Source organism: Triticum urartu, chromosome 2A (assembly GCF_056163025.1).
Source record: "Triticum urartu cultivar PI428250 chromosome 2A, HENAU_Tu73, whole genome shotgun sequence".
Taxonomy (NCBI): Eukaryota; Viridiplantae; Streptophyta; class Magnoliopsida; order Poales; family Poaceae; genus Triticum; species Triticum urartu.
Window position 1 is genome coordinate 55,278,334 of NC_141874.1, and position 18,497 is coordinate 55,296,830.

At 46.1% G+C, this 18,497-nt stretch overlaps 1 pseudogene; it reads left to right on the forward strand.

The window, feature by feature from the left end:
- Window positions 1-12,328: 12,328 nt before the first annotated feature.
- LOC147983689 (putative F-box protein At2g02030) lies at window positions 12,329-13,634 on the forward strand (annotated as a pseudogene).
- Window positions 13,635-18,497: the final 4,863 nt, after the last annotated feature.

Sequence of the window (18,497 nt, forward strand, 5' to 3'; positions counted from 1 at the left end):
AATTTCACAAAAAAAAAATTTAGGATCACGCGAGTATCTTGGTTTTGTTCCGATGGTTTTGTGACGAGAACATTGTTCTTGGTGCCTCCTGTCTTTAGGGGTTGTGGCAGTGTCCCGGGGAGTTGAGCTCCGAGGTGTTGTCGTCACAATTTTATCGTTGCAATTCTGGTATACTTGAGATATGTGCGCGACATCGAAAAACTCCTTTATGCAGTTCGTTGGTGATATAACCTCGATGCCACCCAGTACTAGGGCGGGAGTTCGGGAGTATCGCCATAACTTGTATAATGGATGCTTTTCGAAGGTTGAGATAGATGGTTTCCGAAGGTTTCTTGGTTATGTGTTGAAGGATGGATACAGCTGGATGTAGGATTTGCTAGCTTGAGTGAGATATTATGCTCCCCTGTATCCCCAACACCTGATTGCATAACCGGGAAAATTTCGGGAATTTCATAGGTGGGAATTCAAGTAGCTCTTAGGATATCTTTCCCACAGATGTATGATATGAAATTGGGGTTCGACGTCTAGTGGTTCGCCTATTCACGGTCGATTTTACAGTGGTCTCGTTGTGTCTTAAAGAGTCCTTGGCTATGCTGACTCGGGGACGCTTCGTATATCATGTGTACTGCCTTGTACATGATGGTGCTGTACGATCGAGCCCGTGTAGGTCCCACCATGAAAACTTCGGACGAAATTTCTATCATGTATTTGTTCCGGCTTATTCCGCAAGCCAACCCTTGGTTTTATTTCGAGTTGTGGCATTCGTTTTGCTTCGACGTCATATGCTGATTCCATCCCTCGTTGTTGTACCCCTTCTACCTGATTCTTCGTGGTTTCGCAATTTAGGAATATGTGACCACTTCAAGAGAAATGCATTCGTTCATTTTGTTCGGATGTGAAGACTTTATGTTGCAATTTTCATTCCGTTGGTTTCAGCTTCATTTATCTGTCTGTGTGCTAACGGTGGTCAACCTCTTCAGGATGGCTCCCGCTAAGAGCACCAGTCAGAACCAGAATCAAGATCCGCCACCGCCTCCACCTCCTCCAGAGGCATGGCAAGCTGTGATGGCCGCAACCAATGCAAACACTCAGCTAATCATGCAAATTCTCCAAGAGCGCAATCAAGGCGGTCAAGGGAATCAAGGCAGCAATCAGAGTCACTTTGCTACACTCAACCAGTTCCTTGCTAACGGGCCAAAGACTTTCAGTAATTGTGTTGAGGCAACCGATGCTGACTATTGGCTTGTGGATCTGTGTAAGCATTTCGAGTGCAGCAACGTCAGGCCTGAGGACTTTGTCAAGTTCGCTTCCTTCCAACTCAAAGATCAAGCTGCAGAATGGTTCCAGCAGTACAAGGATTCCAGAGGTGAACGTGTTATCACTTGGGATGATTTCCGTCGAGATTTCCGAGCTCATCACATTCCGCAGAGCGTGGTTGAAAGCAAGTGTGAGGAATTCCGCAATCTGAAGCAAGGCTCTTTGTCTGTCTATGACTACAACAAATTGTTCCAGAAACTTGCCCGCTTTGCCAAGCAGGACGTGCCTGATGAGAAGAGCATGATATATCAGTTCAGGGGTGGTCTCAGAGAAGATATTCAGCTCGCTCTTGTTCTCTTCGAGCCTTTGAGATACGATGAGTTCTACAACATGGCACTGAAGCAAGAGGCTGCTCAGTTGAGGTGTGATGCTTCCAGGAAGTGAGTCACAGATGTTACTCCTTATTCCTCTACTCAAGTGGCCAAGCAGCAGAAGTTTTGGCTTCCACCTCCTTCGTTCCGTCAGCCGTATCAGCAGAAGAGCAAAGGTGGCAGTGGTTCTTCCCACCCACCCAACCCAGGCTTTCAGAACAAGACTTCGTCTCAAGCTCCAAGATCGAGTGCTCCGTATCACCGTCCGCTTTCATAGGTCACGTGCAACAAGTGCCAACAGAAGGGTCACTATGCCAACAAGTGTTTCAACCAGAGGCGTCTTCCTCCTCCTCCTCCTGTCAGATCGGCAAGTACAGCTGTGGTCAAGCATAATCCCAAGCACGCCAAGGTCAATTTGATGAATGCAGCTCAGGCAGAGGACTCGTCAGATGTGATCATGGGTAACCTTCCTATTAATGATATTCCTGCAAAAGTTCTATTTGACACTGGTGCATCGCATTCCTTTTTGTCATGCCCTTTTGCATCGAAGCACAATGTTGATACCGAGATTATGCCCAAAGTCATGCAAGTTGTTTCTCCCGGCAAGCTTTTGACTTCTAGTTTGGTTGCTCCCGATGTCTCTATCACGTTGGGCGATTACAAGTTTCTCTCTTCTCCGGTGGTTCTCGGTAACTCGGATATTGATCTTATTCTCGGAATGGATTGGCTTTCTAAGCACAAGGCTCAGCTTGATTGTGCAGCCAGGCAGATTCAATTGACTCATTCGTCTGAGGAAGTAATTGTCTTTGCCGCTCGGGATAATACCATCCGTCTATTTTCTCTCAATGAGAAGGGTGAACTGGATGCTATCTCGCAAATTCCAGTCGTTTGCGAATATCAAGACGTCTTTTCAGAAGAGCTCCCAGGAATGCCTCCGCACCGGCCAGTTGAATTCGTTATTGAACTTGAGCCCGGCACGGAACCTGTGTGCAAACGTCCTTACAAGCTCGGACCTGAAGAGTTGAAGGAGCTGAAGAAGCAACTCGATGAGCAAGAAAGATTGGGTCTCATCCGGCCTAGTACTTCTCCGTGGGGTTGTGGTGTTCTTTTTGTGAAGAAGAAGGATGGAACGGACCGACTTTGTGTTGATTACCGTCCAGTGAATAAGAAGACCATCAAGAACAAATACCCACTTCCCAACATCAATGAGCTGTTCGAACAACTCAAAGGTGCTCAAGTATTCTCCAAGCTTGATCTCCGTATGGGTTATCACCAGATTCGCATTCGTGAAGAAGATATTCCCAAGACAGCATTCAGAACAAGCTTTGGTTCATATGAATACACAGTCATGTCTTTTGGCCTCGCCAACGCTCCTCCGACGTTCTCTCGCATGATGAACTTCATCTTCAACGCCTACACCAATGACTTCGTTTTGGTCTATCTCGATGACATTCTGGTTTTCTCCAAGAACAAAGAAGATCATGCCACGCACTTGCGTTTGGTTCTCGATAAGCTCAGGGAACATCAGTTCTACGCCAAGTTCTCCAAGTGTGAATTTTGGCTCGATGAGGTTCTTTATCTTGGTCATATCATCTCTGCCAAGGGCATTTCCGTGAATCCCGAGAAGGTATCCGCAATTGTGAATTGGGAACCTCCTCAGAACGTGAAGCAACTCCGCAGTTTCCTCGATCTCGCAAGCTATTGCAGAAGATTCGTTGAAAACTTTTCTAAGATTGCCAAGCCTCTTTCAAATCTTCTTCAGAAGCACGTCAAGTACGTTTGGTCTCCGGAGTGTGATATTGCTTTCAACACATTGAAAGAGAAGTTGATCACTGCTCCAGTTCTGACTCCACCTGATAAATCCAAGCCGTACGAGGTCTTTTGTGATGCCTCTCTCCAAGGTCTTGGCGCAGTTTTGATGCAAGAGAAGAAAGTTGTTGCTTATACATCTCGCCAATTGAAGCCTAATGAGAAGAACTACCCCACTCATGATCTCGAGTTGGCGGCAGTTGTGCATGCTCTTTTGACTTGGAGACATCTTCTATTGGGAAGAAAAGTGGACATTTTCACCGATCACAAGAGTCTCAAGTACATCTTCACTCAGCCTAATCTCAACCTAAGGCAAACTCGATGGGTCGAAATGATTCAAGAGTATAATCCGAGTATTGAGTATACTCCAGGCAAGGCCAATGTGATTGCTGACGCTTTGAGCAGAAAGGCCTATTGCAACAGTCTGATTCTCAAGCCTTATCAACCCGAGCTTTGTGAAGCTTTCCGCAAACTTAATCTGCAAGTTGTTCCTCAAGGTTTCCTCGCCAACCTTCAAGTCTCTCCTACCTTAGAAGACCAGATTCGCCAAGCCCAGCTTCTTGATGCTATGGTGAAAAAGGTGAAGATTGGGATTGCCAAGAGTCAGTACAAGTACAAGTGCTACCGCCTTGATGACAAGGACACTCTCTTCTTCGAGGATCGTATTGTTGTGCCCAAAGGTGAACTTCGTAAAGTGATCATGAACGAGGCTCACAATTCTCTTCTCTCCATCCACCCTGGGAGCACGAAGATGTATCAGGACCTCAAGCAAGCTTATTGGTGGACTCGAATGAAGCGCGAGATCGCTCAATTCGTGAATGAATGTGATGTCTGCAGAAGAGTGAAGGCAGAACACCAAAGGCCAGCTGGTCTCCTCCAACCTCTTGCCATTCCAGAATGGAAGTTTGACCACATTGAAATGGACTTCGTGACTGGGTTTCCAAAGTCCAAGCGTGGCAATGATGCTATATTTGTGGTCATCGACAAGCTCACCAAAGTGGCTCACTTTCTACCTATCAAAGAGTCGATCACTGCAGCTCAATTGGCGGAACTCTATACCTCTCGCATTGTCTCTCTGCACGGTATTCCTCAAGTGATCTCTTCAGACCGTGGCAGCATCTTTACCTCCAAGTTTTGGGATTCTTTTCAGAAGGCCATGGGCACCAACATCCGCTTCAGCACTGCTTTCCACCCTCAAACGAGCGGTCAAGTCGAGCGTGTCAACCAGATTCTCGAAGACATGCTCAGGACTTGTGTGATCTCCTTCGGCATGAAGTGGGAGGATTGTCTTCCTTATGCTGAATTCTCCTATAACAACAGCTTTCAAGCAAGTTCGGGCAAGGCCCCCTTTGAAATTCTATATGGCAGGAAGTGCCGTACCCCTCTCAACTGGTCTGAAACCGGTGAACGTCAGCTGCTGGGTAATGACCTGATCACAGAGGCAAAAGAAATGTGCAAGGTCATTCGTGATAACCTCAAAGCAGCCCAATCCCGCCAAAAGAGCTACTATGATAGTAAGCACCGTGATTTGGCTTTCGAGATCGGAGATCATATTTACCTCCGCGTCTCTCCTATGAAAGGTACTCGTCGCTTCGGTATCAAAGGGAAGCTTGCCCCTAGATACGTGGGACCTTTCAAGATTGTCAGCAAGAGAGGCGACCTCGCCTATCAACTTGAGCTTCCTTCAAACTTTGCAAATGTTCATGATGTGTTCCATGTCTCTCAGCTTCGAAAGTGCTTCAAGACTCCTGACCGTACCGTCAACTTCGAGGACATTGAGCTCCAAGAAGATCTCTCTTATCGTGAGCACCCAGTTGCTATTCTTGAAGAGACTGAACGCAAGACTCGCAACAAGTCAATCAAATTTCTCAAAGTCAAGTGGTCTCACCATTCCGACCGTGAAGCTACCTGGGAACGCGAGGATCACCTCCATTCTGAGTACCCGGAGTTCTTTCAGTCCTAGATCTCGGGACGAGATCTTTTCATAGTGGTGGAGTGTTGTAACACCCCGGATGTAACTTTCCCAATTTGTACTCCAACTCTTGCCGTTTCCGGCGTTAAGTTATATTTATTTCTCGGGTTCGGGTCTTTGTCTCCGTGTGTTGTTTTCGTTTTTCATGCATCTCATATCATGTCATCATGTGCATTGCATTTACATACGTGTTCATCTCATGCATTCGAGCTTTTTCCCCGTTGTCCGTTTTGCATTTCGGCGCTTCGTTCTCCTCCGGTGGTCATTTCTAGCTTTCTTTTGTGTGTGGGGATTAAACATTTCCGGTTTGGACCGGGACTTGTCAAGCGGCCTTGGTTTACTACCGGTAGACCGCTTGTCAAGTTTCGTATCATTTGGACTTCGTTTGATACTTCAACGGTTAACCGAGGGACCGAAAAGGCCTCGTGTGTGTTGCAGCCCAACACCCCTCCAATTTGTCCCAAAACCCACCAAACTCTACTCCATGTCCTAGAGCGTTCAATCACGATCGCGTGGGCGAAAACCGCACCTCATTTGGACTCTCCTAGCTCCACTTATGCCTATTTAAACACCCCCCCATTCGGATCTCAGATTCCTCCCCGTCCTCCTCCGAAAAAAAAAAGAGATCCAACTCCTCCCGCCGCCGCCGGACACAACCGCCGCCGACGGACATGTCCGGCCTCCCCGTCCGCCGCCACGTGTCGGCCTCCTAGTGGCCGCCGCCCGGTCCCCAGTTCGCCGCCGCCCGCGGGCCCGCGAGGCCCGTGCGGGGCCCCCGCGGCCCGATCCGCCGCCGCGCCTTGTCCCGCGCCCCGCCGCCGTCTTCTCCCCGGCCGGCCGCCGCCGCCGCCGCGGGCACCTCGCCGCCCACCGCCCGGCCGCTCCCCGCCGCCGTCCGCCGCCCGGGCGCCGTCGCCCCCGGCCACCGCCTCCTTCTCACGTCGCCGGCCACCGCCTCCTCCCTCGTCGCCGGCCACCACGGGCCTCAACGCCGGCGAGGCCCCGGCGATCCTCGGGCTCTGAGAGCCTCGCCCGATCCAGATCCGGTCGCGTGAACAGTAAACCCTAACCCCCGATTTTTTCTCTAAGTCCTGAACATTTTTGATCCAAGTTGCTCTGTTCGAGGACCCGTAACTTGCCATGCGTAGCTCCGATTTGGGCGTATGATATATCAAAATCTTCGCCTCGACATGTACATCATTTCGTTCCATTGAATCATTTGCATTTGAGATCATCTTGTTGCCCAAAATGCTGTTAGAAGGAGGCTTCGTGAGTTAAATTGCAGATTCGTTAGTTCATCATGCACTTTTATCATTTTTGCCATGTTTAATTAGTGCGTAATATGCCTGTGCCCCTTTGGGATAAATTGTTAAGCATTTTGTCTTCTTTCCAGAGGTGCCTCCCATGCATTTTTAGGATGTGTGTGTTGTCTTGTGCAAGCTTGCGAAGAGAGGTACCTGAGATTGCTGATTTCAGGGACTTAGTGATTTTCACTAAGTCTGGGATATTTTAGTTCATGATGCTATATGTCCAACTTGTTTCCTAGTGATCCGTGCCTCTTTTGAGGACGGTCAGTAAGGGAGTTTTGATATTTATGTTATGCTCTATCCATCCATGTCTTTGTTTACATATGTGGAGTGCTCTAGGTTGACTCAATCGAGCTCTACTTTTGCTCGTGGTGAATCTGGGCAGATCGTCAACTCGTTTGCGATTTTGCCGGCGTTGTTGTAGTTGATCCGTGCATGCTATGCCATTGTTCTTGCCATGTCTAGCTTGTATTTTGTTCCTTCTTAATGGATGAATGCTTGCCTTGCTATTAATTGCACCATGGTGAGTGCATCGAGCTCGTTTACATGCCTTCGTGGGTTATATTTCAGCATGTCTCAGTTTTCACTAAGTCTGAAAACTGATTGTGTTTTATGCTATGTTCGTGTGCCCGTTAATATACTTTGTGAACCCTTTTGGCCCCAGGTCACTTTGGATCTTTTGTTAAGCTTGTTGAGTAGCTCCATGCCATGTTCTTACTTGTCATATTCAGATCATGTATCATGTTGTTTTGCTGCTCCGAAAAGGGCATCGTGGTCTGAAATTTCAGACTAGTGTTAATTTCACTAAGTCTGGAATCTGTTTTGCATTTGCGTTTTTTCCATGCTTGTTTGAACCTCATAATGGATGAATTGGCCATGGCTCAGTGCTAGTCTTTTTTTAAGCATCTTGTGTGCATCCCTGCCATGTATTTTGTTGTCATGTTTGGTGGCTGTAGCATGTTCTTTTCGTTGCATTTAGATGCCTACTTGCTGTAAATCGCAGACCGGTGTCATATCTTAAAACGCTTGCCATTTCCAAACCGTAACTCCGATTCCAATGATCTTTATATCGTTTTCAAGCGATTTCATCCCCTCTATCCAGTGGCACCCTTGGAATTCCAAATTGAGGCCAGGTTCATGCATTTCCTGTCATATCTTGCATTTTGCATCCCGCATCGCATCCCGCATAGCATATCATCATTTCATCTTGTTGCTTGGTCTTGCACGTGGTTGATTGTATCCTTGTTGTTTGTTTGTCTTGTTGGGTAGAGCCGGGAGACGAGTTCGCTACCGAGGAGCCCGTTGAGTTTGCTTGTGAGGATCCAGTCGATTCTGACAACTGTGTAGGCAAGATGATCATACCCTCGAAATCACTACTATCTTTGCTGTGCTAGTTTGCTCGCTCTTGCTTTGCCAATGCTACGATGCCTACCTTTTACTTGTCAGCCTCCCAATTGCCATGTTGAACCTCTAACCCACCTTGTCCTAGCAAACCGTTGATTGGCTATGTTACCGCTTTGCTCAGCCCCTCTTATAGCGTTGCTAGTTGCAGGTGAAGTTTGGAGCCGTTCCTTATTGGGACACTTATTTACTTGTTGGGATATCATTATATTGCCTTGTTATCTTAATGCATCTATATACTTGGTAAAGGGTGGAAGGCTCGGCCTCTCGCCTAGTGTTTTGTTCCACTCTTGCCGCCCTAGTTTCCGTCATATCGGTGTTATGTTCCCGGATTTTGCGTTCCTTACGCGGTTGGGTTATAATGGGAACCCCTTGATATTTCGCCTTGATTAAAGCTTTTCCGGCAATGCCCAACATTGGTCTTACCATTTGCCACCTAGCCTTTTTCCTTCCCTTGGGTTCTGCAGACTCAAGGGTCATCTTATTTTAGCCCCCACGGGCCAGTGCTCCCTCTGAGTGTTGGTCCGACCGAGTAGACTGCAGGGCCACCTCGGGGCAACTTGAGGGTTGGTTTTACTCGTAGGATGTCTCATCTGAGTGTGCCCTGAGAAAGAGATATGTGCAGCTCCTATCGGGATTTGTCGGCACATTCGGGCGGTGTTGCTGGTCTTGTTTTAACCTGTCGAACTGTCTTGTTGTACCGGGTTACCGAGTCTGATCGGTGTGACCCGGGTGGAGGTCTATTCCTTCGTGGACCGTGAGAGCTTGTCATGGGCTAAGTTGGGACCCCCCTACAAGGATTGAACTTTCGAAAGCCGTGCCCGCGGTTATGGGCAGATGCGAATTTGTTAATGTCCGGTTGTAGATAACTTAAACCTTAAGTAATTAAAATGAATCAACCGTGTGTGTTGCCGTGATGGCCTCTTCTCGGCGGAGTCCGGGAAGTGGACACGGTGTTGGAGTTATGTTTGCGCAGGTTGTTCCTTCTAGCTTCTCGCTCGCGCTTGCCTCCTCTTCTCGCTCTCTTTTGCGTATAAGATAGCCACCATATATGCTAGTCGCTTGCTGCAGCTCCACATATATTTGCCTCATCCATTCCTATAAGCTTAAATAGTCTTGATCGCGAGGGTGCGAGATTGCTGAGTCCTTGTGGCTCACAAATACTATAATTCCAGATGCAGGTCCAGGTGATTCCGCTCCAGGTGACGAGTACGAGCTGAAGTGGGAGTTCGACGAGGACTCTCAGCGTTATTATGTTTCCTTTCCTGATGATCAGTAGTGGTGCCTAGTTGGGGTTATCGATTCAGGGCCTTGTCGCATGTTGGGGGTCTTTTCTATTTTGGCACCGTAGTCGGGCCATGAGTGATTTGTATGATGGATGTTATATATGTACTTTGATGTGACGTGGCGAGTGCAAGCCAACTATGTACCTCCCCTTTATATTATTTACGTACATGGGATGTGTGATGATTTCCTGACTTGCGACATAGCTTTCAATGCGGTTATGCCTCTAAGTCGTGCCTCAACACGTGGGAGATATAGCCGCATCGAGGGCGTTACACTCGCCGTCAACATCACCAGTGTCATCTCATCTGATCTTATACCATAATGCACCGCATACCGGGCATGCGTTCAGATCCTTGTATGCACCGCGATAGAGGATGCAGTCATTAGGGCATGCATGTATCTTCTCCACCTCCAATCCTAGAGGGCATACGACCTTCTTTGTTGTGTATGTAATGTCGGGCAATTCGTTATCCTTTAGAAGCTTCTTCAATATTTTCAGTAGCTTCTCAAATCCTTTGTCAGCCACAGCATTCTCTGCCTTCCACTGCAGCAATTCCAGTACGGTACCGAGCTTTGTGTTGCCATCTTCGCAATTGGGGTACAACCCTTTTTTGTGATCCTCTAACATGCGATCGAACTTCAGCTTCTCCTTTTGACTTTCGCATTGCGTCCTTGCATCGACAATGACCCGGCGGAGATCATCATCATCAGGCACATCGTCTGGTTCCTCTTAATCTTCAGCAGCTTCACCCGTTGCAGCATCATTGGGCACATCGTCTGGTTCCTCTTAATCTTCACCAGCTCCCCCCGTTGCAGCATCACCGTATTCAGGGGGCACATAGTTGTCATCGTACTCTTCTTCTTCGCCGTCTTCCATCATAACCCCTATTTCTCCGTGCCTCGTCCAAACATTATAGTGTGGCATGAAACCCTTGTAAAGCAGGTGGGAGTGAAGGATTTTTCAGTTAGAGTAAGACCTTGTATTCCCACATTCAGTGCATGGACAACACATAAAAACCATTCTGCTTGTTTGCCTCAGCCGCATCGAGAAACTCATGCACGCCCTTAATGTACTCGCAGGTGTGTCTGTCACCGTACATCCATTGCCGGTTCATCTGCGTGCATTATATATAATTAAGTGTCCAAATTAATAGAATTCATCATCACATTAAAACCAAAGTGCACACATAGTTCTCATCTAACAACATATAGCTCTCCAGAGCATCTAATTAATTAAACCATACATTGAAACTATGTAAAATATTTCAATACGAAAACAAATGCGATCATAATCGCAACCAAGGTAACAATTGATCCAACGGCATAATGATACCAAGCCTCGGTATGAATGACATATTTTTTAATCTTTCTAATCTTCAAGCGCATTGCATCCATCTTGATCTTGTGATCATCAACGACATCCGCAACATGCAACTCCAATATCATCTTCTCCTCCTCAATTTTTTTTATTTTTTTCTTCAAAAAATTGTTTTCTTCTTCAACTAAATTTAACCTCTCGACAATAGGGTCGGTTGGCATTTCCAATTCACATACATCCTACATAAATAAAATCTATGTCACGTTGGTCGGCATAATTTTCGTAAACAATAAATGAACCAATAGTTATAAAGATAATATATATATACCACATCCGAATCATAAACAGGACGAGGGCCGACGGGGGCGGATACCAAAACTATCGCACTATATAAGATGCAATAATAAAAGTAAGAAAATAATACAAGTATCTATGTAAACATACAAGTAAGAATATTTTTTCTTTCAGATAGAAGATAAGAACAAGAGGCTCACCACGATGGTGCCGGCGATGAGCTCGGCGCGGGTGATCGACGGCGGTGAAGACGGGGACGGGGCGTGACGGACCGCTAAACCTAGATAAATATTATGGAAAATGGAGCTTGGAGGTCGAGCTTGGAGAGGAGAAAGCTTAAGTAGTGTGGCTCGGGCATTCCATCGAACACCTTGTGTGCATAGGAGGTGAGCTAGAGCACCACCAAGCCCTCTCCCCCTCGGTCAGAAAAAAACAGAGCAGTGTTCTCTGCTCTCACGCGAGGGGGTATATATAGGCACTTCATTGGTCCCGGTTGGTGGCATGAACCGGGACTAAAGGGGAGCCTTTGGTCCCGGTTCATCCCACCAATCGGGACCAAAAGGTCCAGATGAACCGGGACCAATGATCCACATGGCCCAACCGGCCCCCTGGGCTCACGAATCGGGACCAATGCCCCCATTGGTCCCGATTTTAGACTGAACCGGGATTAATGGGCTGACCCGGCCTGGACCAAAGCCCTGTTTTCTATTAGTACATACTTCAATAGAATTACTGCTTGATTCCTAAATAACCAAGGTCCGTGAGCCATCGCCATGTTCCAATCGCCAAGACATACAGGCATGGCCAACTTCGTTTCCACTTTCAATCCACTGTCTTTCCACAACCGTTGTCTTCGCCCATAGCTTATGGTGTCAATTATCTAGATTCTTAGTTGCTTTCGACACAAACTTTGTATGCTTTATCGTACTCCTTCCGTTTCAAAATAAATGATTCAACTTTATACTAATTCTAGTATAAAATTAATACAAAATTGAATTATTTATTTTGAAACAAAGGGAGTACCTTTTGTTCTCTTTTTCCCTCAAATTATTCGACATTTCGCCAGAGTAGAATTACCAAGGCATGCTGGGTGACCATGGAGAAGAGGATGGACGAGTTCGTGAGTTGGCAGCAGAGAGCTGTTAGTTTTTCTTTTTCAATTTTGAGGTTGTGCGAGCTACTAGTAGTTTTCTTAGAACAGTTCTTTTTTGGATTTTTTTTTAGGTTTTTTTAGGGTAAGGTTCTTTTTTTGGAGTGGATGCGAGCTAGCAGATTTTAAAAAAAAAACAAAAACTTTACCCAGCCCAAAAGAACTTCACCAGTAGATCACTTGCTAACTAAACTGGGTCAAGCCCATGCATGCCGTTTGAGAGCTAGAGAGAGAGAGAGAGCCCAGCCCGAAAGCATGTGCTTAATTTCCGCAAGAGAAAGACCTTCCTCCCCCGCCGCCGTCGCTGCCACAACCGCAAGTCCACTCGCTCCTCCCAGCCGGCGACCATGGCCATAGCAGGAGCTACGCTTCTCCACCGCGGCATCCCGGACGAAATTACCATCTGGGAGATCGTCGTCCGCCTGCCCACCAAAGCCCTCCTCCGTTGCCGCACCGTCTGCCGCGCCTGGCGCCACGCCACCTCCACCCGCGACTTCCTCCTCGCTCACCACGCCCACCAGCCATCCCTCCCCCTCATCTACGGCGAAGACGGCAACTCCGTACTCATCATGCCCTTTAACCACCGGGCAGGGCCCGTCGCCGCCTACTCCGTCGCGCGACTTTACAGCGTCGAGCCGTCGACGACGCCCTGTTCCAGGCCTCCCGCGACGGCCTCCTCGTCATCTGCGTCCACGGCAAGCACTTCTCCATCCGCAACCCGGCGACTCGTCAGTACGCCAACCTCTCGCTGCTTCATGGCTTCAAGCTCTTGGGGATGTACCAGCACAGCCCTACCGGCGAGTATCGGCTATTGCTCTACCTGTCCGTGGCCGTGAAGTGGATGTACAGTGCACTGCCTGAAGTTCAAGAGGGCTCCTACGTCTTCACGATAGGCTCCGGCCAGCCGCCCAGGCACATAGGGTGCCCCGACGCGGAGGAACTGATATGCATCCCCGGTTCTGTTCTGTTCCATGGTGGCCTGCATTGGTATACAAACCACGTGATAAAGATATTTGACACCACCGCCGAGTCATTCCGGCAGATGCGCTCTCCGTTTGTTCGTGGCCACGCTCGCCTGTTTGAGGTGGACAGCATGCTTGCCATGTCCACTTTTAATGCTGAAGCGACACATGTTTATATCTGGGTGGTGCAAGAGCAAGACTACAAAGATGAGGTCTGGGCATTGAAATATCGGGTTGAATTGCCGGTTTCGGAGATCAGGGTGCAATTTGGAATGTTTGAAATTAAATATTGTCGTGTGAGGGCCGAGTCTTGTGAGCGTGATGTGCTCGTGCTGCTCGAATTTGATGATTGGCTACTTCAAGTCGACATCAATGGCAAGTTGGTTGCCGGATTCCATCGCAGAGGCCTCATTCGTACTCAAGTCCGGCTCAAACAAACTCTAGTTTTGCACACTTTCTTTACGACACTAGAAGATTATGTTGTGAACACTTTGCCTTCCGTTTGACAGCTGTTATGTGAGGTGGTGATTCTAAATTGGCGAACTGTCAGTATCCTCGTGAGTTGTAATGGTATGAATTGGGTCCACTATGAGCCGGTTAGTTTCATTTTGATGCCTACTAGTTTTATGATCAAGAAGCTCCGACTGTTTCATGGTTGCATGAAATTTATACTTGTGCGAATATCCTTTTGGGTTGAAGTGGCTAGCATGTTGGTGCCAAAACTATGAATTCGTTTTGTTAAGCTTTTGAGATGGTTGCCAATTGATCTGCCTCGTCTCTGTTTTCCTCTGAACTGAAGAATTCACTTGGTTTTTTAATCGAGGTTTTCTTCTTTCTTCGAGATCATCCACTGGTTAAAATGTTTAGCCAATATACATTGGTTTCCTGTTTCTAAGTTCTCTTGTAGCTGATGATGAAATTAGGGCAGGTTCTCCTCTTTGATGACTAGCAAGTTGAACCTCATTTTTCGAAGAGTGTGGAGCATTGCTCGTGAAGCTGCATGATCACATCATAGTCGAGTTAGTGAAACGTTCTGTTGCAATTCATTCTTCTCCAAGTATCAATTGCATTGCATCTGGTTAGGTGTTCACATGTTCAGTTATAGTTCCGTCTTCTTTGTCGCTTTGTTTGGGATCATCTGTACTCAGGTTCCAGATTGTTTTCCCCTTCAGATACTGTTACTATCAGCCATATCTAGTACCGCTGGTAGAAAGCAGGCTGTCTCAAAGATTTGTGTGGCAATAGCCGAAATACATACAGCTGTAAAAGGGGGTAGTCTGAAAAGTCTGATCATTTGTTACCGCACAGATTATGTGCCATTGCAGGGTAATTGCTCACCCGCTCACATCACTTGCAGGCTACCCACAATCAGTTTTCTGTTACCTGCCTTCAGGCATCTGCGTGAATATGTGACACTATTATTTGGAGTGTGGTTGCAGTATAGCAAAGTGTGGCAAAAATGATGGACAGCACATGAAAACAAGATTTGATATAGCAGTATATATGCCACATGCTGGAGGCCTGTCATTTACATATTTCCTCTAGCTAGTTGTTGCTTTTATGTGCAATGTTCTGGCAATATATATACTTGCAATTTTCTGAAATTTTGTCATCAATTCAGTTCATATGCAACGTTATGGCAAGAGAATGCATGCTGATGGCAAGATTTCTGAAATTTTGCCGGCTACATATATGCAATGCATTCTTCTTGATTCGGTAACCTTGCTTGTTGCTGTCTGAGATGTGCACCAGTTGATCAACTAGACAAAGGAAGAGCCCACCTGAAAAGCATAATTAAGGCATATGCAGTTTCTGACGCCTGAAAGCAACATTTGTTCGGAGAACATGTCTGTTCTGTTCCTCTTCTTGAAAAGTATGGCCAACTTCCCTCTCAACCTACTGTGATGTACGTCTTTCCCTGCATCACCGTCTTCAGCCATAGCGTTCCAGGCCACTTATCCAGATTCTTGATTGCTTTCGACACAAGTTTTGTCGGCTTTAACGGATAAAATCAAATCGATTCGCTGTCCTATGAACCTGTTGTTCTTTATTTCCATCGAATTATTCGACAAAGCAGAATTATTAAAGCATCCCAGTCATCGGACAAACAGCTGTCATCTATGCCATTTGACCATGACAACTGACCTCTTTTCTGAAGGGAGAGGTGTTCTAGTAATGTATGGTTTTGTTTTTTTTACTTCAGCAAGTCTAATTTTACTGTTCCTTTTCTTCATAATATCTCCCCATGTCTTGCGCAACAACTGAAGGAGATTTTTTCTCCTCATCAAACTGAAGCTCCGCTGTTCGATATATACTCCGATCGGTTGGAGCATGTGGAGCCAAGCATAATGAGGACCCGTGATGTGCATTTTTGATTCGATAACCTTGCTTGTTGCTATCTGAGATGCGCGCCAGTTGATCACGGGAAGAGCATCACTAAGACATGTTCAGTTTCGTCTGTTCTGTTGCTTGGATTCTGCAGACTGTTCTTTACAGGTATAGCCAACAAAGTGGTGCTTCGGTACACTGCACTTTCAGTTCACTTTACTGTACGTCTTTACCTGCATCACTGTCTTCGCCCACAGCCTATCACGCCACTTATCTGGATTCTTAATTTCTTTCGGCACAAGTTTTGTTTGCTTCATCGAATAAAATCAAATCAGTTCTCTGCTATATGGACCCTTTTGTTCTTTGTTTCCTTTCAATTATTCTACAAAGCAGAATTATTAAAGCATCCTCGTCATCGAACAAAGTTCATCTATGCCATTTCACCATGCCAACTGACCAGTCATAAACAAGGATAACTTCCAGACTGTACATCGGTTGGTGTACACAGCCGGAGAAAAGGAAGTTCCATGTAGTACTCCGTCCATTTCAAAATACTTGTTGTGGTTTTAGTTTAAATTAAAATTTAAACTGAAACAATGACAAGTATTTTGGAACAAAGGGAGTACCAGTTCTTGAATGAATTACTACCTCTGTCCCATAATATAAGAGCGTTTCTGACACTATAGTGTTGATGTTTTTGTTCTTATTAGCCTGGTCTCATGTAAAAAATTCAGGCAACTCTAATACTACTGTTTATTGTCGTATCTCCCCATCTGTCTCTCTCTCACAACAACTGAATTTTATTCCTCCAATGCTAACCTATGGGTCTAACTCACAAGCAATAACATCAAACAACGTTGTCCCCACTACCTCTAGCTAGGCCGGCATGGTCGGAGATGCTGGTTCCTAATGCTCGGTCCCGTTATTGGGATCATTTGGTTGGAGCTGGGCATCAGGACATATTCTGTGGTGGAATGGTTTCATTTGGTAGGCGATCGTGAGTAGTAATCTGGTTCTGTGGTGGAGTGGTTTCCTGAAGCTTTGCTTCGGTGATGTAAAACCTCTTTGTCCTCTGTTATCTACTCCGCTCTACATACAGAGTCTGAATGTTTTGGTCAAGGAGAGTGACGCTGTACAAATGACCTGGTTTTTTTTATCTTGAGTTGGTTTTGATGTTGACTTGGAGAGGGACTGTAATGTGGGAAATTACTACTACACGTTCATTACTGTTTGTGGACTATATGAATGTCCATTTTCTTGCTAGCTTAGCTAGGATGTTGGCGTGCGTGGAAGGAAATCTCAGGTAATTTAATACTAATTTTTACTACTACCATTTTGGACTTGCCTGTAGCCTTATGCATACTTGATGTTCTTCCCCAGCGCCACCTATAATGGTATGCTGGTTTCGAGGCTTGATTCCACTGTTGTTAATGTTATCATTCGTAGCTGAGAATGAAAATTATATGGACCCTTTTGTTCGAGCGTCTTGTTGTCTGAGATGTGCACTAGGCGATCACCTAGACGAATGAAAATTCGGATGCCGAAAGTTCACTACAATTCCTTTCATAATTTATTCTGCTAGTTGCTCTAATATACCATAGTAACTCTATCTCAACAACCCCTAAAAATAAAACTCTATCTCAAGAAAAGAAGAAAGTGATACTACAGTGACTCTAATTCAGAAGAAGAAAAAGACTAACTTGGCAGCACTTTGGTTTGGACTTTGGACGCTAGAACGGTGCGTCTATTTTCTGGAATCGGATCCTCTAACATCAAGAAGGAATGTCACGATGCTACAGTGTTAACCTAGTGTAAAATGAAGAAGGAAAGTTAGGGACTATTAGTAGATAGTTAATAGGTTGTTTAGTGTTGGTATTTACTGTAGATATAAATAATTTAATTTTAATTTTATTTCACCATCAATTGTTTGCATGTAATTACTATAAATGTACACGGTAGATCATCAATTTGAAAATTAATTTAAATCATTTTAGCCATAATCATAGGAATAGAAAGAAGGAAAGTTAGAGTATTATAGCTTCTCTAACATTCCTTCTTAATGTTAGAGGATCCAGTTCCCTGTTTTCTTGCTTGGACTGTTGTGCAGATGGCTCCCTCTCTCCCTTCGCTTATAATATCCGGGGTTCAGGTTTTACTTGATTTCTCAAATTAAACCACTTCACTAATATCTCAAATTAACCTAATCAAACTCAACCTATTATATCGTATGCTATTTCAAGAACATCAATACTGATGTACTAGAATGACCAAATAGGCATTCAACTTTTGGGTTTGGCATGGGTTCATCGATCCTACCTCAGCCCTCAGTGTCCAGATGATGCCTACATGCACGTCACTTGATCTTCATCCCCAGTTGGAACTTGGGAGATCCTAGTTAGGTCCTATTACACGATTCCATTGTTCCATACTTCGAGCGGTCGAAGCATATGGAGCCGATCGAGCACAATGAGGACATATGTGCATCCCTGATTACACAACCCCGCTTGTTGCTGTCTGAGATGCGAACCACTTGATCACAGAAGAGCATAATTATGACGTATGCAGTTTCGAACGAGTGAAAGCAACATCGGTTTCTAGAACATGTTTGTAAGTCTTTTTTTAGAAGTAAGGACATCTCCGACGCGGACCCTCAAACCTCCCGCATCCGTTTGGAACACACGGTTTGGAGCCCGCAAGCCATCCAACGGTGTTCTACATCCATCCAAGGACCAGTCTGGATTTCCATTTTCCCGCAAAACAAAACTAAACCAAGAGTTTTTTTTTGCAAGAGTCCGCACATTTGGAGCTGGCCGCACTATTTCAACGGCAAAATCACTCTTTCTCAAACCTCTGCTCTTCCATCCCACTGCTCTCCACCTCAATTTCCGCCCTTTTCCACCACCGTCGTCGCATGAAGGACCCTTACGAAAAGCTGCCGGAGTTGATGGTGGAGGACGGGGGCGGTCGTGGCGGGGGACGAGTAGGGGGGCGCCGTGGTGCCAGCGGCGGTTGTGTTACAAGGTGGGCCAGGGATGCGGGGT